Raw genomic sequence first — 25,865 nt, 5'->3', positions numbered from 1 at the left:
TTCCTGGGGCAACTCATTGTTGGAGCTTCTGTACTTGGGGAACCCCAATGGCTCACATCCTTCTCTCGACTTCAGTTTCCTCAGCACCTATCTAAGTACCAGAAAGTCACAGGATCACAGATCGCAATAATCATGAAGCTGTCACATCCAGGAGATGAATAAATGCAACACAGTCACAGCGGCTCCGAGAAAGTCAACTCCATGGTACAGAGAGCATTTCATGCAAATTAAAAGCTGCTGAAAATATTCATCCATCCACTGCCCTCACTAAGCCTGTACCACACAACTGCCAGGTATAATAACAGTTATTATAATGCAATATTACAGCGAAATAACAGGGCTCGAGGGACCTCTGTCCACAACATTTTTAGAAAAGTTAAAGGTATATTGTTCATTTTCATTATAATTTTTCCCTTGTCTGATTTACTCAAGTTTACCTTAAGTGACACCCTATTAAAATAGAGATGCTAATGGAAAGATGATACCAGATACTAGATACCAGGAGTCTGATTCAGAGTTACCTTGTCCTAATTTTGCTCCATGACCTCTGACAAATTATTTCACCTCAGCCTTTACTATGAGTCTCCTGGGTTGAGAAAAGGACACACACAGGCATGTCCTTGAGGTTCTTGGCTGCTGAATAAAATTGGATCTTATAAAACCCAGACGAAAGTGATTAAATGAGTGGCTTGATTAGAAACAAACTCACATGGCAATGTCCTGTAATATAAGAACTGAAACAGCCTTGCATTCTTCAAAGCTTGACCCCAGGCAAGTGTGCATTTGATGAGGTCTTGAGTGGGGCCCATGTTTCAACTGGAGGATCTTTGGAAAGCTTATCGTGGTGTTGCTGCGGCTGCCCAGGTCTCTCTGCCTCCAGCAAAAAGAAACTGGGTTTCCTTTGGCAATGCAGGCAGAGAAGTGGTGACGCTGTGTGTGCGCTAAAGGCTTGGGGCAGCACAGGGCTGCCCTGTCCAGGTGTGTAATAAGGAAGAACAAATCTGACTCCACGTTGGATCTGTTTCTTTTTCCTTAACCTTTGTATTCCATTGCTTTTGCTCCAAGTTAATCACTAAAAGAAAGTTGCCTAGAGCCCGAAATATACAGAGGAGCCCATTCTCAAGGCTCTGACCTTTCAAGGTACAACTTTTCCATTCATAGAGAGATAAAGAGTTGCAGAACAGAGAATAACATTTGTCTTGTTGGAGGTTTATGGGAACATTGTGACCAGGCCTATAGGGACAGCTGCAAGAACAAAGGATTCAGACATCAAGAAATTTGCAACAAACAACCACACCCTCTTCCCTTTTAGTATAAAAGAAGCTGGAGGAGTTCTCTTGTGGCATGGCAAGTTAAACATCCGGCATTGTCACTGCAGTGGCTTGGGTTGCTGCTGTGGTACAGGTTCAATCCCTGGCCTGGGAACTTCCATGTGCCACAGGTGCACCCAAAAAAAAAAAAAAAAAAAAGGCCTGAATTCTAACTTGGGTAAGATACTTCTTTGGGACACTAGTCCATCATCTTCTTGACCTGCTGGCTTTCCAAATAAAGTTGCTGTTCCTTGTCCCCAAAAACTCATCCCTCAATTTACTGGCCTGTCCTGCAGCAAGCAGTACAATTTCAGTCCCCAGCTCTAGTGCCCTGCAGATCGCTGCTGTGTGTGAGAGACTGACAGGCCGTATGAGACAACTGGCTAATTTCTTTCTTTTTTTTTTTTTTGGTCTTTTGTTGCTGTTGTTATTGTTGTTGTTGTTGCTATTTCTTGGGCCGCTCCCGTGGCATATGGAGGTTCCCAGGCTAGGGGTCGAATCGGAGCTCTAGCCACCGGCCTACGCCAGAGCCACAGCAACGCGGGATCCGAGCCGCGTCTGCAACCTACACCACAGCTCACGGCAACGCCAGATCCTTAACCCACTGAGCAAGGGCAGGGACCGAACCCGCAACCTCATGGTTCCTAGTCAGATTCGTTAACCACTGCGCCACGACGGGAACTCCACTGGCTAATTTCAATCCTCTCTAGATGGGGCTGCAGAGGAGAGGGGCAAAAAACCAATAACAGGAGTTCCCGTCGTGGCGCAGTGGTTAACGAATCCGACTAGGAACCATGAGGTTGCGGGTTCGGTCCCTGCCCTTGCTCAGTGGGTTAACAATCCGGCGTTGCCGTGAGCTGTGGTGTAGGTTGCAGACGCGGCTCAGATCCCGCATTGCTGTGGCTCTGGCATAGGCTGGCGGCTACAGCTCCGATTAGACCCCTGGCCTGGGAACCTCCATATGCCGTGAGAGCAGCCCAAAGACATAGCAGAAAGACAAAATAAAAACAAAAAATAAACCCCACAAAAAACCAATAACAGTGTTCAATATCTGGGCTTAAAGATGAGAAGTTGAAGGATGGCCTCATATAGGTCAGAGGTGACGAAGGCCTGGCAGCTCCAGTGACGGGCTCATGTCATCCCAGTGAGGAAGAGCTCTCACTCAGAGTTCCACTGTGGGATATGGGGTCTCTTTTCATCTTCAGACACTGCAATCTGAAAACAAGCTAGAGATGTGGAGGTCTGACCGGTACATCTCAGATACAGGAAGTCAAGACCCAAGTGGTACCTTTCATCCCAGGGCCAGAGAGGGGCAGACAATCATTCCCCCTCTCTGAGAGCCAGCCCTCTGACTAAATGGTCAAGGGGAAAGGGATACTGGGAGAACCACATCCTTAGGCTCCGGCATGCACCACGGACACCACCTTGGTGACCACAGAGCAGTGAGACCACTGTAATTCAGTAAGTGGACGTGCACGTGAGGCCTCCACTCCTGCAAGGCAGCAGTGCTTTCTGAATCACATTCCAACCAGCTGGACACTGAAACAACAGTAACCTGACTGTCCCACGTGGCTTCTGCCGCTGCCAGAGTATCTTCCCAAGAAGGGATCTTCTTTGCTACCATTTTGAGTAAGAGTTTATACGAATTCAAAATCCACAATTCGGAGTTCCCGTCATGGCTCAGTGATTAACGAATCCGACTAGAAACCATGAGGTTGCAGGTTCGATCCCTGGCCTTGCTCAGTGGGTTAAGGATCTGGCGTTGCCGTGAACTGTGGTGTAGGTTGCAGACGCAGCTCAGATCCCGCGTTGCTGTGGCTCTGGTGTAGGCCAGCAGCAACAGCTCCGATTTGACCCCTAGCCTGGGAACCTCCATATGCCACGGGTGCGGCCCTAGAAAAGACAAAAACAAAACAAACAAACAAACAAAAAAGAATATCATTTGTATGAGATGGAATATTGAAAATATAATAAAAATAACATAATAAAAATATGAAATTGAATAAGGAAGTGAAGACAGAGACATCCAAAGAACACAAAGGATCTGCATAGAGAATTCCCAAAGGAGCCCAGATTTTAGCATCATATACACAACATGTCAAGGGCACAGAGCCAATTACACAGATGACAGACATAGATGTGGAAATGTCACAAACTTAGAGGGACAGCACCAGAACACTGAAGCTGAGATTTAGAGCAAAAGTCTAACAGCAATAAAAGAGTCTTTCTTTAAAGATTTGTTCCAAGCAAGGAGAGCAAGGAAACGAATGTTTTCAGTGTTTGGTGCTCATGGATTTTTGTCAAAAGATGAGCTGCTGGACCACTGGTTCCTGTTTAGTTGCAATCTTCTCAACCAAGAAGGGAAATAGTAGGACTAACAACTAAAAGACTACAAACTATGCCTCTTTCTCCAAAATACATCCTGAGTGGTTCATACGGTTAAATATTAAAAACAGGTGTATCAGGATTTTCTAAGCATAAAAGCAAGGGAAAATGTATAGATTTGATTAAGCCTTTAAATTTTTTTTTAAAAAAGTAGTTTTATTCCATAAATCACTCTAAGCAAAAAGAAAGATCAAAAGCAAAGCTGGGAAGAGAATAACTATAATGAGGGGTTACTACGTGAAAATTAATTAGTAGGTGATTACGAGTTAAGTAAAAGACTACTAATATCCTACAGGAAATCAAACTAAAACGCGAATGGCTAAAAAGTTCATATCCTGTGACAGTAATTTCTCCTCTAGGAGAGAACTATCTGTATCTCTGGGAATCCAGAGGAAATCTAGTGACATACCCTCATGAGGTAAGAGAAATGGGATTAAAGGATGATGTAATATCCACTGTAGTGTGTGTTCATTCAGCAAGTGCTTACGGTGCATGGTTATGTGCCAGCTATCTTATTAGATACACAATGATGAACACGATTTTGTTCCTATACTTAACCAGCATCTATGTCCAGTAGAAGAAATGACTAAATTAACAGGAGATTACAATGCGGTTTTTTTGTTTTTTGGGGGGTGTGTGTGTCATTTTGCCTTTTCTAGGGCCGCTCCTGCAGCATATGGAGGTTCCCAGGCTAGGGGTCCAATCGGAGCTGTAGCCACCAGCCCACACCAGAGCCACAAGCAACGCGGGATCCGAGCCGTGTCTGCAACCTACACCACAGCTCACGGCAACGCCGGATCCTTAACCTACTGAGCAAGGGCAGGGACCAAACCCGCAACCTCATGGTTCCTAGTCAGATTCGTTAACCACTGTGCCACGACGGGAACTCCCAGGAGATTACAATGGAATCCGTGTAACAGTGGGGTGGGTATAAGATGCAGTGGGGCAGGGGGGGAGGAGGATTTTCTTTTTTCTTTTTTTCCAGCCGCACCTGCAGCATATGAAAAGTTCCAGGCTAGGGGTCGAATTGGAGCCACAGGTCCCAGCCTATGCCACAGCTACAGCAACACAGAATCGGAGCCGCATCTGCAACCTATACCACAGCTCATGACCACACGGGATCTTTAACTCACTGAACGAGCCCAGGAATCGAACCTGAATCCTCATAGACACTGTGTCGGGTTCTTAACCCCCTGAGCCACAACGGAAACTCCAGGAGAACTGCTGATCATACCTAAAGTGAGGACATCTGGCAGAGACACCCTGACCTAAGAAGACCTGGATGGGAGAGAGTGTGACGTGTTCTGGAAACATCAGCCTGGTAGTGAAGCTGGAACATGCCATGATGGGTGGGTGCAGAGCAGTGAGAAATACAACTGGAGAACCCTCTTCAGGACACCAGGAAGGAGGGGTAACCGCATACCTAATGATCTGAGGATGGCTAAATCACTGATGGAATAGTTAGGTATCCACCAAACAGTGTTTTCAAATCCATGTAATCCTACCTGATGTAAAAATGAGGGGAGTCTGGAAAGAGGGTTTTAATTGCAGGTGTTGAGGCTCAGTGCCTTAGAAAACATACAGGCAGTTGGAAAACTATAGAGATAATAAATGCAAGCTCTTAATATCTGTATTACCTCCCCAACGACTTGTAAGCAGACACAGAGAGTGTGCTTTGTCACAAATGACAAAGGCATTTAGATGGTAGCTTCAACATTTCCAAGTTGGGTTCATACTGTTTATGGTTTTGGGTCCTGTTCCTGGTTCACATGCTAGAAGCACAGCACCCTGAATGATGGAAATAAGAAGCCTCCGCTCTGGTTAAGCCATTTCTGGAAATCTATGTTTCATTCTGGGTACCATATTTTATGTAGGAAATAAAAGAACCTGGAGCAAGACCAAAGAATGAGACTGGGTAAAGACACGAAAGCCACAGCTCCTCAGGTCTAATAGAGAAGCTACACTCTAGCTTCATCAGGCTTCAGTGACAGGGCGACCCTGTGATCTATTATCCATGCAGGACACCTTTGTGAGAGGAAAAGGAGGCTGTCATCAATTCCATGGAGATAACGGGTATATAAACTGGACTTGCTAAGTTGATGATCTAATGCTGAGGTGATGATTCAGTTTGATCATTTCATGAGCAGGGAGACCTTTGATTTGGTGGGCAGAAGTGGGAGCAATGAGTAGAAGTTTCTGAAGACACTGAATTCATTAGAAGGAACACTTTCCAACAAGCATGGCTGCTTAAAATGGGACGCATTGCCTTGCCACCTCTGCAAATGATTGGGAAAGGCCAGGAGACCAACAGCCAGGAAGGCTGTAGAAAGGACTCTGGGGGAAGATGGGATGGATACACTCTAAGGTATAAACCACAGATATATGTGCACACCTATAGACAAGAATCCCCGCCAAAATACATGCATTCTTATAACTCACTCATTTATTTATAATGCTTCCTGCTACACCATTACATGTATTTTGATGATGTCAGCACATCCAGTGATCACTTCAGAAGACTTAAAATCACACTACAGGCTGGCAGGCACAAATACACTATTCTACTTTTTTCCCTACTGATTTCCTTTGCATAAACAAGCCGTCAAATGTCCTCTATTTAAAGCACGATGCCGTGTAGGGTGGTTTTATGTTTCTATTGTTGGTTTGCTCTTCGTGTAATTGACAACCAAGTACCAATGATGTTTTCTTGGTAACATGAATTTGCCTATTTATTCCAATGTATAATTCAATCTGTCATTTTAAATTATTATTATTATTTGCTTACGTTGTGCTCAGTGGAATGAGATAACATAATGTCCAGCTACGGGTCATTTTTTTTTTTTTTGCTTTTTTTTTAGGGCCAACTCATGGCATATGGAGCTTCCCAGTCTAGGGGTCCAATAGAAGCTACAGCTGCCAGCCTACACCATAGCCACAGCCACGCCAGATCCAAACTGCGTCTGCAACCTACACCACAGCTCACGGCAATGCCGGATCCTTAACCCACTGAGCGGGGCCAGGGATTGAACCCGCAACCTCATGGTTCCTAGTCAGATTCGTTTCCACTGCGCCACGATGGGAACTCCAACTATGGGTCTTATGAAGAAATTTGTTCCCATGTATTTATGGTAAATTTTTTTTGACATTCAAACTTTTATGTATATAATTTGAATATACAAATTTGAATGTATTGTATATACATTTATATCTATATAAACGCATGTATCTATACATCTATGTAGACCACATATCTCTACATTAACATATATCTATATATATCTACATATTCATAGAGATATGTATACATTATCTATCTACATATGTAGACATATACGTACGTGTGTGTGTGTGTGTGTGTGTGTGTGTGTGTATACACATATTTTTTTTTTGGTCTTTTTTCTAGGGCTGCTCCCATGGCATATGGAGGTTCCCAGGCTAGGGGTCTAATATATGATTATATATACATTTATATCTACATACACATATATCTATATATCTATATAGATCACATATATCTATGTATCTACATAACCTACTTGTGTCTAATGTATATCTACCTATACATATAGATATGTAGACATATGTATAGGTAGATATATATGTGATTAAAATAGAATGACATGACTGTCATAATAGGCACTCAATAATAAGTATTTTTACATGAATCAGTACATATGCATTCAAATAACGTATCCTTATATAACCTTTCCAGGACAATTTCACAATACAGGTACCATAGAACGTAATTTGAATTCCGTAAGCTATGTTTTAATGTGCCTATTCTGTGGAAACATACCCCCAGGCCCAGGCTCGGGAGCACGTGCAATCTCTGTGGTTTATATTATCTGGGTGACGACATGTCAAGAGAGCGGAGCTGCCACCAGTCTGCATCTGCGGCAGCTGGAGTGCCCTGCTGCCCAGATAAGAGAGTTTGGGAATGAGTTTTCCTTCCCATAAACAAGCCACTTCATGTATTATACAGTCAAGCACTCCACCACCCCTGGGCGTGGCGGGGAGGGGGGGGGGTCACAGAAAAGCGCATTCTAGACACCCACAAGCTCCTGGAGTTCCACCCGTTCATCTCTGAGACCCCTGAAGCATCTTGGGAAGACAAGCACCTAAGAGAGTGGACTGGTCCCCAGGCCACGTGCCTTCACAGGACCTACATGGGATACAAAGCGGCCACCTGTCCCTTGTGCTTGAACCCAGGGGCCCAGCCTATACTCAGCTGCCAAATCCTTCAGGTCTGGAAGGAAGAGGTCCGGCGCAAGAGCTGAGCCTTCTGAGCCTCGTGCTTAAATCAGACCAAATTCCTAACAGCATCACAGCACAGCAGATCCAGGGGCCACAGGTGACTTGGGTCTGGGAAGCCACAGCCCTGCAGGGTGGTCCCAGCCGCAGGAGGTAGCAGCAAGCCCTTGCCCCACCCCAGGTCCAAGGCTCCCAAGAAAAAGCTGCAGGGAGAGCCTGGGAACCTGGAGGGCCTGCAGGGAGGGAAGCTTTTACAGCTCCCTTAGATGTCTGCACGGGGCAGTCCACCCGGGTGGGAGGCTGCCGCCTAGATGTTTACATAACCGAGTTCTCTGGAAAGGATTCTGCCCGAAGTGTCTCTGGCAGGGACTTCTTGCCCGGGCTGCGCTGGCGGACCTCGCCTTCCATTCATCTTGTTGGAGGTTTCCACGCTGGCCAGCTGCCCCGTGAACCACCCCAGACACCTTTTGGAGCCCTGCTCCTGAGCCTCCTGATTTGGCAGCAGCAGCAGCGCCATGGACAGGACAGGGTCACTTGTTCCCCCAAACCATTTACAAACTGGGGTGGGGCATGAGGTGAGAAAGGAGGGAAATGGGGAGGTGGGGAGAGGAGGAGGAAGAGGATTCCAAAACCCAAGGAGGGCTTCCCCCTCCTTTTTGCCCCAGGATGCATGGCCTCTCCATGGAAATGCTGTCACGGGCTATAACACTGGGGTGTAAAATACAACTGCCATGGCAAATGAGAGACCTAAAAACATCCAGGGTCCACCTCATTGAGAGCAGTTACAGAAATAAAGACATGGCATTGGATCTCTGTCAAATCAAAATTTCTGATGGTAAACAGAATGAGTTCTCCAAGCTTTCGGCAGGAGGTACTTATCATGTTCCTACACATCGGAAAAAAGGGGCTGAAACAGAGCCTACTGTTTGGGCTATTCCCATGCAAGAAGGAATGAGAAGTTTCTGCTGCTATTGAGACTGATTAAAAGATGGCAGGGTTCCTGATCTTTCCTCTTTCCTGATTTAACCGGGTATCAAATGGTTTACACAAGTTATTCCAAAGCCTCCGGTAACCAAACCTGAGTGTATTTTCAGCATACATTGCAGAAACGACTTCGAAATGAGTGTGTGATGAGATAACTGTTCAGGAAAAGGCAGAATTTTAAATCTGAACAAATATGTGAGGTAAGGACGGGGATTACATCTCACATCCTTTGTAATGTCCAGCATGGAGCTGTAAACACAGAGACGTCTCAGTAAATATAAGGCTGAAAATAGGGAGTTAAAATTCTTGATCGGGGTGATGGTTTCATGGGTGAGGGCGTGGTCAAAAATCATCAAATGATACACTTTGAACAGGTGCAGCTTACTGTATGGCAACCATACATCAATAACTTCGTTTAAAATACAACAGTTTGTCCCTAACACCAAACACAAAAATCAACTCCAAATGAATTTAAGTCCTAAATGCAAGACCAGATACTATAAAACTCTTAGAGGAAAACACTGGCAGAACACTCTTTGACATAAATCACAGCAATATGTTTTTGGATCCACCTCCTAGAATAATGAAAATAAAAGCCAAAATAAACAAATGGGACCTAATTAAAATTAAAAGCATTCGCACAGCAAAAGAAACCATAAACAAAATGAAAATACAACCCACAGAATGGAAGAAAATATTTGCAAACAAAGTGACCAACAAGGGATTAACCTCTAAAATATACAAACACCTCAAGCGGCTTTATCTCAAAAACCAAACAACCTAATCGAAAAATGGGCAGAAGATCTCAACAGACATTTCTCCAAAGGAGATATACAGATGGTCAAAAAAGCACATGAAAAGATGCTCAACATCACTAATTATTAGAGAAATGCACATCAAAACTACAATGAGGTACCACCGCACATGGGTTAGAATGGCCATCATCAAAAGTCTACGAACAGGAGTTCCCTTCGTGGCTCAGCGGTTAACGAACTCAACTAGGATCCATGATATTGGGGGTTCGATCCCTGGTCTTTCTCAGTGGGTTAAGGATCTGGTGTTGCCATGAGCTGTGGTGTAGGTCACAGACACAGCCCGGATCCCGAGTTGCTGTGGCTGTGGTGTAGGGGCTGGTGGCTACAGCTCCGGTTGGACCCCTAGCCTGGGAACCTCCATATACCTCAGATGCAGCCCTAAAATAGCAAAACAAACAAACAAACAACAAACCTAACAATAAATGCTGGAGAGGGTGCGTAGAAAAGGGAACCCTCCTACACTGTTGATAGGAATGTTAATTGGTACCCCTACTATGCAAAGCAGTATGGAGATTCCTTATAAACTAAAAACAGAATTACCATATGATCTGGCAATCCTACTCCTGGGCACATATCCCCAGAAAACTCTAATTCAGAAAGATACAGGCACCGCCATGTTCGCTGCAGCACTATTTACAATACCCAAGACATGCAAGCAACCTAAATGTCCATCAACAGATGAATGGATAAAGAAGATATGGTACATATATACCATATATGTGTGGAATATTACTCAGCCATAAAAAATAATGAAATAATGCCATTTGCAGCAACATGGATGCACCCAGAGATTACCACACTAAGTCAGAAAGAGAAAGACAAATATCATATAACATCATTTATACATGGAATCTTAAAAAATGATATAACTGAACTCATTTACAAAACAGAAACAGACTCAAAGACTTTGAAAACAAACTTACCAAAAGGAAAACAACCTTACCAAAAAGTTAAATCCACAGATACACACTACTACATATAAAATGGATACACAAAGAAGATCTGCCACACAAGGAACCACAGTCATTATCTTCTTTTAATAGAAAAGAATAATCTAAAAAAGAATATAGGTGTTCCCATTGTGGCTTAGTGGTAACAAAACTGACTGGTATCCATGAGGATACAGGTTTGATCCCTGACCCTGCTCATTGGGTTAAGTGTCTGGCATTGCCATGAGCTGTGGTATAGGTTGCGGACGTGGCTTGGATCTGGCGTGGCTGTAGCTGTGGCATAGGCTAGCAGCTGCAGCTCTGATTCGACCCTTAGCCTGGGAATTTCCATATTCCACAGGTGTGTCCCTAAAAAAAAAGAACATATATATGTACATACATGTATATACGTACATATGTGTACATATATATAAATCTGATATATGCATATATATATCTCTGAATCACTTTGATATACACCAGAAATTAACACAATACAAATCAACCATACTTCAATTAAAAAAAGACATAATCCTTCCCTTGGAAGCTACAGTGGGAGACACACATTATGGGTCATTTGAATTTGGGATCCAACCAGAGCAGCAATCTGGCGGGGAGGCTGTGGGAAAAGCGGTGAGGAGGACCCGCTCTGCTGGGAGGAACAGGAGGAGGTAACACTGGAGGCTGGCACTGCAGAAGGAGCAAGGGTGTCCTGGCAGAGAAGGGATGGGTGACCATCTCCAAGAGGCTGATGTCCAGAAAAGGTCATCCGTACATGGGCAAAGGCAAAGGTGCGGCTGTGTGGACACGCAGACCCCCAGAATCCATGTGCTGAATCCTAACCCCCACTGTGACGGGATGAGGACGGGGGCAGGGGGGAGCTTTTGGGAGGTGATGAGGTCATGAGGGTAGAGCCCTCCTGGATGGGATTAGTGCCCTTAGGAAAGGGGCCCCAAAGAGCTCCCTCGACCCCTCCCACCTCCTGCGGACACAAGGAGAAAGTGCCATCCATGAACCAAGAAGCAGGTCCTCAGAAGACATTAAATGTGCTGGTACCTCGACTCCCCAGCCTCCAAAAGGATGTCTGTTATTTATAAGCCACCGAGGATTTTGCTATCATTGCCTGAACAGACTAAGACAGTATATGAAGGACAATGGGAAAGAAGTTTAAGAAATAAGAGGCTGCCAGGTTGTGGTGGAGATTTTTATTCCATGTTAAGGGCTGTGATCTACAGAGGATGAAGGGAGGGGCAAGAAGAGATGGAGAGAGAGAGAGAGAGAGAGAGAGTGTGTGTGTGTGTGTGTGTGTGCGCGCGAGCGTGCAATAGAGGGTGGGAAAGGGATACTGTGATGATTTTACAATAACTCAGGGAAGAAAGGAGGCCTTGAACCATGGCAGTGGCAGTGGGCACCTCACCCAAAAGAGTCTGGGAAGAAAACATATGAACATGGCATTGGAGGAACTGCTGATGAAAAGCCAGCAGAGCTGACTACCAGTAAGGGAGCAAAGAGGAAGAGCCGGGCAGAATGGTGAGTCATCTATCACAGGACAATGATTTTTAACCCTTAGGAGGAAGAGGAACGGGGTAATCAAAAAACCACAGGTGGAACTAGTCATAACAAAGGGAAACTCAGCCAAGCATTGGCTGATCTGGATGACTAGCAGAGCGAGGTTCCTTTGGGCGATCGTATTTACAGAACATTGATAAGTAGCCAAACCCAGTCTTTTCAAAGCCAGTCTGACAGGCAACCTCACCAGGGAGGGTCTGATGGGAAGGGGCTGGCCAATGTTGTACTATTTTCATCTTCATCTTCTAGTCAACAAGGAAAGCTGTGATAACACAAGATGCCTCACTCTCACCTTTCTTTCTTTCTTTTTTTTTTTTTTTGGTCTTTTTAGGGCCACACCCCCCAGCATATGGAGGTTCCCAGGCTATGGGTTGAACTGGAGGTACAGCTGCTAGCCTACACCACAGCTACAGCAACACCAGATTAGAGCCGCATCTGTGACCTACAGCACAGCTCACAGGAACGCTGGATCCTTAAAACACTGAGCGAGGCTAGGGATCAAACCTGTGTCCTCAGGGATTCGGATTCATTTTGGCTGAGCCACGACGCGAACTCCTGGATCACACCTTTCACAAACAAGAAGCAAGGATGCTCACAAATTAGCTTTTTTCTATTTCCCTTATAAAACACAAAGCCAGAGTTTACACTCTGGCCCAACAGGATTGGCGGCATCTTGGGAGTGCTGGGATGCAGGTTCGATCCCTGGCCCGGCACAATGGGTTAAGGATCCGGCGTTGCTGCAGCTGTGGTTTAGGTCACAACCGCAGCTCAGATCTGGCCCCTGGCCGGGGAACTCCATATGCTGTGGGGCAGCCAAAAACAAACCAAAAAACCCCAAAGCCACATTACAAACATACAATTTTGGGGATTTTTTTTTTTTCACTTAGGTTTCGTTAGTTCTTTAGGAATGCTATCAGCTCTACGGACAGCAAGAATAGAAGAACCTAACCACATTAAAAAAAAAAAAAAACCCTCCAAAAAAAAAAAAAAAACCCAAAGGACTGTGGTTCTGAATATTATTCTTTGGATAATATTATGAAGATAAGTTTAGATCTTTCCAAGTTGGAAGTTTTAGATTGCTGGATCTAAAAGGCACATCGATAAAGTTACAACTTTAGGAACCGGAGGGCAGACAAACTCAATTGCGGTGGGCTAGAGAAACCATACTTCCCACAATAAAGGAAGACGGGACCACAAACAAATGACAGCTTATAGTTTCTCCATAAAATGACAGATACACTCCACCCTGTCTAGGCAAACAAAGCCCATAAGCTGCCCCTGAAGATCCCCTAAAATACATCCTTGTTCTGGACGTGGCTGTTATGCTCTATAAATACTCTCCTTGTTTTTACGTTTGTTTAATGCTTTTAGTCTGCTGCCTGTGTGTGTGTCTGTTTAATCGGGCTCCAAGAAGATAGACCACCTCTCATGCAGATTTATTTTATTTAATACCTTGAAGGTTATCAGGTGCTTAAATAATTTTGGATGAATAGTCTGCAAACTTCCATGCCGATTTCTCACACTATGGGGACACTGTCCCAGTATTTTCAGAGCACTCAGATGGTGGTGCAATTGGAAAAAAAAAAAAAAAAACCTCACACAAGCGTCTAAAACACTTAGGCTCTGGCCTTATTTCTGCAGTTTACCTGGCTGCGTTAAGTACTTGGGTGAAATTTAAATAAGAAAATAGGAGCTGAAAATCTTTTTAATTGATGACCATGAATGGAAAATAACCAAACATTTTATACAGTGATTGGATTGTTACCTTTGTTGTTAAGAAATAGATGGCCTACTAGGCACATGAAAAGCTGTTCAACACGGCTGATTATTAGAGAAAAGCAAATCAAAACTACAGCAAGGTATCACCTCACAGTGGTCAGAATGGCCATCTTTAGAAAGTCTATAAATAACAAATGCTGGAGAGGGTGTAGAGAAAAGGGAACCCTCCTACACTGTTGGTGGGAATGTACCTTGTTGCAGGAGCTATGGGAAAACAGTATGAAGGTTTCTTAAAAAACTGAAGATAGAGCTAGCATATGATCTAGCAATCCTACTCCTGGGCATATGTCCAGAGAAAACTCTAACTCGAAAGGATAGATGCACCCCAATGTTCACAGCAGCACTATTTACAATAGCCAAGACGTGGAATCAACCTAAATGTCTATCGAGAGGTGAATGGATAAAGACGATGTGGTACACATATGCAGTGGAATATTACTCAGCCACGAAAAGAATGAAACAGTGCCATTTGCAGCAACGTGGGTGGACTACTGAGAGATGATCATACTAAGTGAAGTTAGAAAGACAAATACTATATTACTTGTAAGTGGAATCTAAAAAATAATACAAATTTGTTTACAAAACAGAAACAGCTCACAGACATAGAAAACAAACTCATGGTTACCAAAGGTGAAAGGAAGCAGAAAGAGATAAATTAGGAGTTTGGGAGTAAGAGATACACACTATTCTACATAAAACAGATAAACAACAAGGATTTCTTATAAAGCACAGGGGAAAATATTCAATATTTTGTAATAATCCAAGTTGGAAAATAATCTGAAAAATACAAGTGGAAACTAACACGATGCTGTCAATCAACTAAATTTCTATTTAAAAAGACGGCATAACCACTGGCTGATATAACCTTTCATCTATTGGAGAGTTTTTTCAAGATAAAAGCCCTAAGAGCTTTCTGATCAATCCTGAAAACTGAAGAATTTCAGAAAGGTAGGGGGAAAGAATCCATTAGTGCAAAGGCAAAATCGTATTTCTTCTCTTTCTTCTCTTCCTCAAGCAACCCTCACCAGATTAATGTTCCCAGACTCGCTGGAGACTCAAAGATGCAGCAAGATGCCTCCCAATCTTACTAAGTCTCCTCCATCCCAATAAGGTAAGGATCACCAGGGTGATGCCTTTGCAGAGTCCTTTGGGGGAGGCTGGGTGACATTTACGAAATATCAGAGCTCAAGGTCGTTTTCCTGATGCTTTTCCTCTTTCTAAAATTCATTTCTGGATTGTAGGTGAGGAGGGCCCACTGATTTCAGTAGTACCTCCACTGCCACAGCCAGTGGCCTTCTCACATCAGGAGTTCCAACCCTCCCGCAGTCAGCACGGCTGGGTCAAGCAGGGAGGGGAGAGCGCAAAGACAAACCTTCGGATTCTAAAAGAGTCTCCGGTACTCTTTGTACTAAATGCTTTGCAGGTATTATCTCATCAGCTGCTCTGAATATAACTTTTCTGATAAATAGGAAAACTGAGGCTCACAGAGATTCAGTCATCCACAGCCAGGAAGGGGCTGAGCCAGAAAGCAAAGCCAGGGCTCCAGGACACCACGGCCCCATCCTCTCTTTGCCAAGGCACACTGTTGGGAGGAAGGAACACCCACCTTGACCCTGCAGCTGAGACCCTGTCGAGGTGTCCCTGAACATTTGTGAGCATCTCTTCGATTGTAAAAGTGACCTGTACTCCTCGTTTCCACTCCTAAAAGGCCACCTGAGGTGTATGACTTGATGGTCAATCTCCAAATCTCGTGTGTGCATGGTCCATAGGCGGCACGGCATACTGCACGGAGCTGCAGCCCTTGCCACTCTGCTGCGGCCTCTGCTCTCCTGCCAAGACCTGCAGGCTACATCTGCGCTATTGGTCATTCTGGAGTTATTCTGTTACAAAACCCTCAACCATCCCAATGAAAGGGGATTGAGAAGGCTGAACACAGCCCTGCTTTGTGTTCAGCTCCAATCTGCTTCTTGTCCTCACCACGCCCCTCTCTTTTCTGCTCACCCTCCGAGCAACAGAGAAGTCAGTATCCAGTACCTCTTGGGGCTAGCCAGGGGGCAGGGCAGAGAAATGGGCAAGCCCGCACTGCACCACCTGCTCTATTTGTAGGTGTGTTGCCCAGCTCCAGACGGTTCCATGCTATTTGGGCTTCCCGGTTTGGGTTTGTCAACTCTATCGACTTCTACCCAGGCATGTGGGGAGGGCATAATTGCGCATTTTATGGTTATGTATGGCTCAGCCTGGCAACGCTCTGATAATTACTTCCATTTGCTGTCATGCATTATCAATCTAATTCCCCAGTACATGCCATTTTTTTCTTGCATTCCTTATCCAGCAAGGACAAAGAAAGGCAAAAGCCCTGCAAAGAAGCCCACATCACCAGAAGAACAGGCTACTTCTGATGCAAGTGGTGGAGTTAGTTACCCTCCAAGGCTGGGAGGGAAACTTTTGGCTAATTCAGAGTGAAAATGATCATGAAAAAGTCTGGCATTTTGCTTGAGTACCACTTTTGGTTCTAAAATGAGCAAGTATTGCTAAGTGGGAGCAAGAAGCCACACCCTTAGTACAGACTAAAAAAAAAAAAAAAAAATTAGATACAGGAGGGGCTACATTTTTCTTTAGACCACTGGGCTTTCTAGCTTTGTGAAGATGCCAAAAAAAAAAAAAAAAGTCAATGCTGGGGTTGGTAGGAAGAGTCACTCAGTGATTTTTCTTATTCAAATAGGACCTACTGGGTGCTTGTCATGAGCAGAGGGTAAATGGGAACATTCAGTGAATAGAAAGTGTGCAGTAACTATGGATTGGTGAATCATCGCTAATAAGAGAGGAGCGGGATGGCACATGTGAGTGGAGTCAGCATGGGGAGACGGGTGTGCCCATGCCAGCGTCCTTGACCATGGACACCTCAAGTCTTCTTGCGCTGCATCGTGGAATTGCCAGAGCTTCGATTTTAAAACAAAAAGCCAGAAACCATCACCCAGGATGGAGATGAGCCTTCCTAACAAGTTGGATGCTATAAGCTCCATCACTGAACTGGAGTTTATGATACTTGAACTTGTACAGAGGGGTTAACGCACTTGGTTCAAACGGAGGCTACCGGCTCATTTTTCCTTGATTATTTGGTAGTCATAAGGCCTCCGAACTGAACCAGATGCCTCAGATCCCTTCCAACAATCATGGCCTTAATCTTAGCAGTAATTGCCATCTTCAAAAAGAAAAGGATTTTTTTTTGGGGGGTAAATACCTAACTTCCACTGATACAACTAAGAATTCAACATACACACTCAACAGCACCCAAAACAAGCATTAAGGCAACTCACTAAACAGCTGCAACAGCTCTGATCATCTGAGAATGTAAGTGGGGCATAATGATAAATAGTTTTAGGATAGTGCTGCTTGTAGTGGGGTTGGCGGCCTCAAATGTAACAGTGTGTCTAACCTGTTCCTTATAAGAGAAATGCATGCTGAGCCCACAGGACAGAGGAAAGGGTGACAGCACAGATTTAGGGAACCCAAAGGAAACTGCTGCCGAGAGAATTTTTGATAAGCTGGATTTATGCTGATTTGGAGAGGAGAGTGGTGAAACCAGCAGGCTTTGTGTGCAGTGGTGACCCTGGAGCCCAGAGTCCCAGGAGCTATCACACTAGCTCCTGAGATTAAACGTCCTGGGCAAAGCAAAAACGAAAAACGAAAATGGGAGATGCTGCCAATACACGTCTGATCACGGTGAGAATGAACAGCACAAGGCAAAAATCTCAAATCTCGCCCTTTCCCAAGAGGTCTGACTTTTAGTGGCCACTTTTCCCAGATTCTTTTGCTTTTTAGGGCTGCACCTGCAGCACATGGAGGTTCCCAGGCTAGGGTCTAATTGGAGCTACAGCTGTCAGCCTACGCCACAGCCACACAGGATGCAAGCTGTGTCTGTGACCTATACCACAGCTCACATCAATGCCGTGTCCCCAGCCCACCGAGCGAGGGATCGAACCTGCATCCTCCTGGATACGAGTGGGATTCGTTTCCACTGCACCACAATGGGAATTCTTCCCTGGATTCTTTAAGTCTTCGATTTTGCTTTTTGTAGGAAAAATTTAAATAAGCATCTATGTAGCCTACATCATGACAGAATGATCCTTTCTCTTCTCTTTCTAGAGTCAACTCCTACCTGTTAGTGACATTTGATATCTACTTTTGGGGGTTCCCGTTGTAGCTCTGTGGGGTAAGAACTTGACTAGTATCTATGAGGATACAGGTTCGACCTCTGGGCTCGCTCCGTGGGTTAAGGATCCAGGGTTGCCCCAAGCTGTGGCATAGGTCGAAGATGTGGCTTGGATCTGGTGTTGCTGTGGCTGTGCTATAAGCCTCAGCTGCAGCTCCAATTCAACCCCTAGCTTTCCATAAGCTACAGGTACAGCCCTAAAAAGAAAAAAAGAAATCTACTTTTGTTCCGTTAAGTACCTACTCAGAGAGCAAGGCACAGCAAGGAATCAGAAATGGGCAAGATGGAGAGAAGGAATAAACAATGTCCTGGGGAGCTTAGGAGTCCACGCTCACCCTGTGATGGTCAGTGGTTTCCCATTTGCTTCTTTAGTTCAAGAGGAATGTAGTTTTAAAATTTAGATAGATAGTCTTTAAAAATCCCATGGTGTCTCTCTCTAAGAGCTCTCAGAAACCATCTCTAATAGAGGTGCTGGAATTTTTCACAATGAATCAATCTAAATAGAGAATTTCTGCTACAAATGTTATGGACATATCAGCTGATATCCAAAAAAAAAAAGATAGGAATGAAAGCTATTGGTGCCTTCAGACGTGTCCATTCTGATAGTATGCAGAAAGTGGTTTAGGAGTTTCCATCATGGTTCAGTGGAAAGGAATCTGATTAGCATCCATGAGGACACAGATTCAATCCCTGGCCTCACTCAGTGCATTAAGGATCCAGCACTGCCGTGAGCTGTGGTGAAAGTTGCATAGGTGGCTCGGATCTGGCGTTGCTGTGGCTGTGGTGTAGGCCAGCAGCTACAGTTCAGATTCGACCCCTAGCCTGGGAACCTCCATATGCCTAGGATTCGGCCCTAAAACACACACACACACACTAAGTGTTTAAACTAACCACATAACCTATTTAATTCTTAGCATGTCTTTCTCATTTCACTTAAATGGAAATCTCCAGAAGCTACATTGTTCCTTTTTTTTAAAAAAGAGCCTACTGACATGCAAAAATTTCTAAGAACAAAGCTTGAAATCTGAAAGTGCCCTATCATATCTTCTGTCATTCAGTGTGTCAGGCTAAATGCAACTCTTACAAGAGATATGCATACGATGCTGAATAGAACTGTATTTGACTCATACACACACACTAGCATTAATAACTTGAGCATAAGTGGTATTAGTATTAATACAGTAAAGTCAGTTGTGATTTTCTTTGCAGGAGGTCCCACACAAGCAATATTTACTAAAAAAAAAAAACAAAGGTACCCCAATACATGGCATGCCTTGGACTTTTTTTTTTTTTTTAGTTTTTTTTTTTTAAAGCTTTCTTTCTTTCTTTCTTTCTTTCTTTCTTTCTTTATTTTTTTCCCACTGTACAGCAAGGGGGTCAGGTTATCCTTACATGTATACATTACAATTACATTTTTCCCCCAGCCTTTCTTCTGTTGCAACATGAGTATCTAGACAAAGTTGTCAATGCTATTCAGCAGGATCTCCTTGTAAATCTATTCTAAGTTGTGTCTGATAAGCCTTGGACTTTTTATCTCATTGCTGCCTCTCCCATCACAAACCCATCACACCTTCTCACCAAGTCATTGGGGTTGACTCCAGAGACCTTTCCTTTAGAACTCTGGCATTCCCACTACGCCCCAGAGCCTTTTTCCACATTCTAGAACCCAAGCAAGGACTGACTCTTGGGTTGTCCTCTGACCTCAGACCATAACTGGGCTATTCCAATAAAACTCAGCACCATCCACACCTGGGATGCAGTTCTCACAGATTATGAAATCAGCAGTTCCCTGAACCTCAAGGGGTTTTGGTTTCCCCCACGACAAGATCGTGCTAATGGCACTTGCCACCTGCCAGGCTGTCAGGGGACGTGGTAACAACACCTACGAATTACAAAGAGTCCCTATGCCATAAATAACAAGTCTTATTAATAAAATTAGCTCAAGACAAGTGCCACAAAGAATATTAGCAGCAGCAGCGGTGGCAGATCACACTTGGTCAGAATAAAAGGGGGTGGAAGGATTTTCTGACCCTCATTTCAACTAACACGGTTCCCCTTTCACACAAGAAGAATTTAATCTTTTTTTTTTTTTTCTAAAAGGTTACTTCTACCTACACAACTCTGCATATCAAGTCTCACTTCTTTCCAAGTTATCTGGAGGCAACATTACATTCATTGACAGGACAATATAGGGTTGATTTCAAAGCAAGTTCAAATATTGCTTCAATCCAATCAACTGCAGCTATTTAACCTCAAATTTATTTCCTTCAGCACTCACATTGCCGGTGTGCCTGGAATAAACCCGGATTTCATCTGCAGCAGAATGGACCCCTCAGCCAACAGAAGAGGCTCATCCTCTGACCCTTGAGGTAGCAAGAAATGAATACTTTGTGAATCAAAACCAAATTTCTGCTGATCTGAAGGTTTGCTCTTTCAGCCTTGTCCAAGTCAGACTCCAAAGAAAGGGGGCCAAATGCTATCTATGAATGAACCTGGAGCAATTTAAAGATCAGAAACAAAACAATGAAATATGCCCTCCCATGTCCACCCCACCCCAAAACCACACTGCTTTGCTGGACATTTTAAAGATGGCACATGTAGCTAAGTTCTATCACACAGAAGAAGTAGATTCTTGCATGCAACTCCTGACTTACTTTCTTCAGTGGTAGTTTCCCTGGATAAAGTCAGAAGTTGGCCCCTGGCTCCCTCTTTGGTGCTTTTCTCAATATCACACCCATGCTTCTGGACAAAGATGAGACTTACAGATGCTGAGGTGTTAAGGGGATATGAGTAGCTGTTCAAAACTCACTTAGGTGGGGAGTTCCCATCATAGCGCAGCGGAAACAAATCTTACTAGGAACCATGAAGTTTCGGGTTTGATCCCTGGCCTCGCTCAGTGGGTTAAGGAACTGGCGTTGCCATGAGCTGTGGTGTAGGTCGCAGAGGTGGCTCAGATCTGGCATTGCTGTGGCCGTGGCATAGGCCAGCAGCTGTACCTCCAACTGGAACCTCCATATGCCGCAGGTGTCATCCTTACACCCACACCCACACACACACACACAACCAAAAAACCCCTCACTCAGGTAAATGCAGATCAAGTCAGCCTGACTAGGTGTCTATACACAGCTGAGTCTACTTCAACATTGAATAATTAATTCAGTGTCCCCACTGAACAGCTGAGATTTAGAAATGTGCTTGTTGGGAGAATCTCTTTCATCAGAGACTGTGAGGATCCAAACTGAAAGAAGCCACAACAGCAGTAGCAACCTCCACTGGGATGTTCCATTCATAGGGGAGAAAGAACCTTCTCCATTCATGGTGGGGTCACAGAGTCCTTTACCGGCATTGGATCGCTTTTCTCAGCAAGCAGAGCTTCCGGGGGACTGGCAAGGCTGCATCATTCAAAAACCCGAGTACGTCTCTTAAGAAGCCACCGCCAGACCTATTATTAGAACAGCCATCCCTTGGAAATTTCGCAGAATTTGCTTGAATCTACTGAGCAGTTACTCTGCTAACAAGGTAGCAGAGAAAAGGCACCGGGTTCCTGGTTGCACATCAGCACCCCACAGAGCTTTCAAAGTACAGGATGGATTCATCTCTTCTCAATGCAACATGCACTCGCGTTTGGGCAGCTGCTTGCAATACAGCAGCACCGCGTTTGGTCATTTTTAAATGATCACGTCCAAGGGGGGGGGGGTCCCTCCTCTCCCCCTCCTTCCGCTGTCTCCCTGCATCAAACTTGCTGCAGCCATTTGGAATGTGAAAGAGCAGTCCATTTTAGCAGTTCCAGGCAGCCGGAGATCTGCAGCCTGCCTCCTGCACCCAAAAAACAGAACTCCCCTGTCACTCCCCAGAAAAACGTTTTTTGTTTTTTTCAAAAAATCCCGCCCAGGTTCGCCCGCAGCAACGTCCTTTCCTTTCTGCCCGGGTGGATCCAGCTACTGTAGTGAGGACCAGGTGCCAAAGAAAGTGGCTGTGGGGGAGGGGGCAGCACGAGGGAGTAGCCTGTACCGCACGTGGGGTGTGTACTGGAACAATGTCACATCCACGGCATTAAACGCTCTACGTCCTCAGTAAAGCAGATGTGTCATGTCCCTTTCACTGGCCCAGAAATGGACCCAGAAGTGCTGCATAATCAATCGCCTCCCCGCAATCGCGGCTGGGAAACAAAGACACATTACCTTTTATTTGTGGCGCTTCCCGAAGAGCCGAGGAACTTCAGGTTTGCAGCGGCGGATCCACCGAAACCGGCGTCCCATGCGCCCCGGGTGCGCAGGCCCGGGGCCTACCCGGCGGCATCCGCGCCCGGCGCCTCCGCCTCCGCCTCCGCCTCTGCCGAGTGGCGCTCGTAGCCGCCCCGCCGGGTCCCGGCGCGCCCCCGCCCCCTTGCTCCTGCCGCCGCTGCCGCTGCCGCCGCCGCCGCCCCGCCGCCCCCGCGGGTCCTCCGTCAGCCCATCTCCAGCTCGCGCGGCTCACGCCGAGCCTGGCCGCGCGCCAGGGCGCACCGCTGCCGGCCCGCCCCTCGCCCGCGCGGGGAGCATCGGGCCGCCGCGCCCGGCCCGCCGCATCCCGGTCGGCCCCGCGCGGCGCCCCCGTGCACTGAGAGCGCGCTCGGGGCGGCAGGAGGCCGGATGATGGGCCGGTTCCCGCGAGTCCAGCGCGGCCTCCCGCGCCGCCGCCTCCCGCGTCTGCCGCGCCCCCCCGCGCCCCGAGCGCCGCCCGCACACGGATAACAATGAACGCGCGCCGGCCCGGCGCGGCCCCTGCCTAGCCGGGGAGCCTCCGGTCGCCCCGAGCTGGCCGAACCTCGGGTCCCCTCTCTGCGGCACACGCGACCTGCACAAAGTTAGGTCCTGATCAGCCGCTAAGCAGCAGAGGCTGTGCGGAGCCAGAGCCTTGGGGAGGAAAACCGGGGATTCCAAAACCTAGTACCCTCCCTGCCCCAACAAGAACACCCCCCCCAACCCTCCGCGGGAGGCCCTCTCCCACCCCGGGAGCCGAAGTAAGAATTTACCTTGGCTGAACTTGGCTGAAGGCGCAGCTCTTATCCCTCAATCTAGTCCAATTTTCTTGTATTAATCTCCCCTCAACTCTTTGGAAATGGAAGTTCCTGTGAGATAACCTAGTCATAGGGCTATTGTCAGGATTCGCAACAATTACTGGGGAAAGGAGACTTCCATTTCCACAGTCTGGGGGAGGAGGACGGCCCGACACGTTCTTTTTCCAAAAAAGAGAAACAAACTGGGAGATGATCCGGACCGAGAACAATAACTCAATTCACATTGTACGTCTAAATGTTTATTGCTACAGGAGCTCCATTTGCCTTAGACACATTTTTTTTTTTCCCACGAATTGTCAAAACACAGTTGAAGAACTAAAGGGAGAGGCAGACGGGAGCACCCACGTAGGGAAGGTGGAAAAGCCAGCTTGTCTCAGAGGGAAAAATCTTTTTCTAGAACTCACCCATCACTCGAATCCCCAACCTCCCTCCATCCCTCCATTCCTCTATCCATCCATCCACTCATCCATTCATCTTCAAGGGAGGAACTGGTTCCCCTTTCATCATAATTGAAGGACACCCTGGGAAACTGGCACCGTTATTTCCAGGGCACTGGCAGGAGTAAACACTTACAAACTTGATAAAAGGGAATCTCATCCTTTCTTCCAACTGATCTTTCCAGACCCAGCCTGTGTACTCTCTAAAGATCTCTGGTGAACGTTGACAGTTCAAGGGGCCTTACAATCAAGAGAAGGGAATCTCTGCCTACAGTTAAGGTTGGAGGACAAAGTGAGCGCCTGTGATAAGGGCTATTAGTCTTATTTCAAGCTGTGGCGATCACATGCTCCTGGCTGGGAGACTTGATTATCTGAATCGGAGTAATGGGAAGGCCAAGGGGAGGTTTCTGTACTTTTGGAGTCCCTGAAGATTGTTCTAATAGGAGGCCTGTGCTTTCATGTTGCAACCGAAGCCTGTCTCCTCCTGTTCTGTGGCCTTTAAGGAGAATATTAGTTCTTTGGGAGCAGATTGTTTCCAGTGCTGATTTGATTGCAACACCTAGCAGGGGGTGATTGAGAAAATATTTAAACCAACATTTCTCTTCTAGTATTAGTTGGCTGCCATCCTTAGAAGAGTCCTTGGGTGCCATCTGCCCCCACCTGCTGCCTTTCCACCTTGGCCATGTCCATTCTCAGTATGCCCTGAACTGAAGCTGACCCAGTGGCAAAGGCTCTTTCCAGGTTCCCTCTCTTACTAAACAGCACCCCTCTTCTTCCCACAGGGCTAGAGGGAATCTTTCCTTTCTTTTACTCATACTTCACTGTCAAGGTATCACCAAACAGCTCTGGAAGGTTCTTTGAGAGCACACCCTAGTCTGACTTGTTCCAGGAGTGCCCAGTGCCACTTGGTTTATCTTTGGTGTGGGAGTAACCTCTGCCCCCAGCCTCGGTCGGTACATATCACCTTTCACAGGGATGTGTCTATAGCAGCCTCCTGACTGGACCCCAGTTGGGTCTCTCAAGCATGTTCTCCACGCCATCATCCTCCTAAAACCCACAGCTGATCACAGAACCTCTTTGCTGAAGCCCACTTGGGTTTCCTTGGCTCGTAGGAATCAAGTCCACGCTTCTTCAGGTGGTTGGAGTGTCCTTACACCAGACTCTCCTTATCCATTCAGCCTTGTCTGTTGCCACCAGATACCCACTGTCACTCTCCCCTTTCAGTTCCTTAGCCCTATTTCAGGGTCCCTAAGCTCCTGGTCCTCACTTGCCCTCTTGTCCCCCAGCAGCCAGTGACCGTAAAAGCAATTCACAGCACTGTGTACAACCATCCAGGCTTGGCTCAGTGGGTAACAAACCCGACTAGTATTCATGAGGATGCAGGTTCGATCCCTGGCCTCATTCAGTGGGTTAAGGATCCTGCACTGCCGTAAGCTGCAGTGTAGGTGACAGAGGCAACTCGGATCTGGCGTTGCTGCAGCTGTGGTGTAGGCTTGCAGCTGCAGCACCAATTCGACCCCTAGCCTGGGAACTGCCATATGCCGCAGGTGTGGCCCTAAAAAGAAAAAAAACAAAAAACAAACAAACAAACAAAAAAACAGTTGATCCTGACAAGCATCCAGGCATCCTCCCCACCTTCATCACGTGTCATTCTCCATGTCCCTCGAGTGCTTTGCCGCCCAGGCCACTTTCCTGCCTGAGAATGGCTTTCCTTCTCTCGGCTTTTGCAGTCCAATGCTCACCCACCTGCCCATCCAGCCCCATGCTCTGTACAGCTGGCTCCTAGCCATCCTTCAGATTTTAGCACCAGTGCTGCCTCCTAGATGACCTTGCCCGATCAGCACATGGGGAGTGGCCTCCCCAGCTGCTCTTTGTATCATTAGCCTGTTTATTTCCTACTTAACACTTAACTACCGTCGTGTTCACAGCTGTGTGTTAAAGGCACAGACTGCCGTCCGGCTTCCAGAGCTTAGCCCTTGCCTCAGCCACCTGCTAGCTGTGTAACCTTGGGCAAGTGTTTTAACCTCTCCGTGCCTCAGTTTTCTCATCTATGAAATGGGGATAATTATACCGCCTACCTCATAGGGTTGTTAGAAGGGTTATATGAACCATGTGTGAGACACTTAGAACAGGA

General features: G+C 46.1%; 1 protein-coding gene across 2 annotated transcripts in view; it reads right to left on the bottom strand.

The window, feature by feature from the left end:
• The window catches only part of FRMD4A (FERM domain containing 4A), a 358,568-nt gene that overhangs the window by 221,528 nt on the left and 111,175 nt on the right, over nt 1–25,865 (bottom strand). Inside the window, exon 1 of one of the 2 annotated variants that reach the window (XM_047755370.1) lies at nt 22,417–22,572. The exons of the other annotated variant lie outside the window; for it this stretch is intronic. The gene's annotated coding sequence lies outside the window, so the exon portion shown is untranslated. Of the gene's footprint in view, nt 1–22,416; nt 22,573–25,865 lie in introns of those variants that run through there. 2 annotated transcript variants of the gene reach the window in all.

The sequence above is a fragment of the Phacochoerus africanus genome, chromosome 12, assembly GCF_016906955.1.
Source record: "Phacochoerus africanus isolate WHEZ1 chromosome 12, ROS_Pafr_v1, whole genome shotgun sequence".
NCBI lineage: Eukaryota > Metazoa > Chordata > Mammalia > Artiodactyla > Suidae > Phacochoerus > Phacochoerus africanus.
Note: the sequence above shows the minus strand (reverse complement) of the source record. Positions and strands in the feature narration are given on the sequence as shown.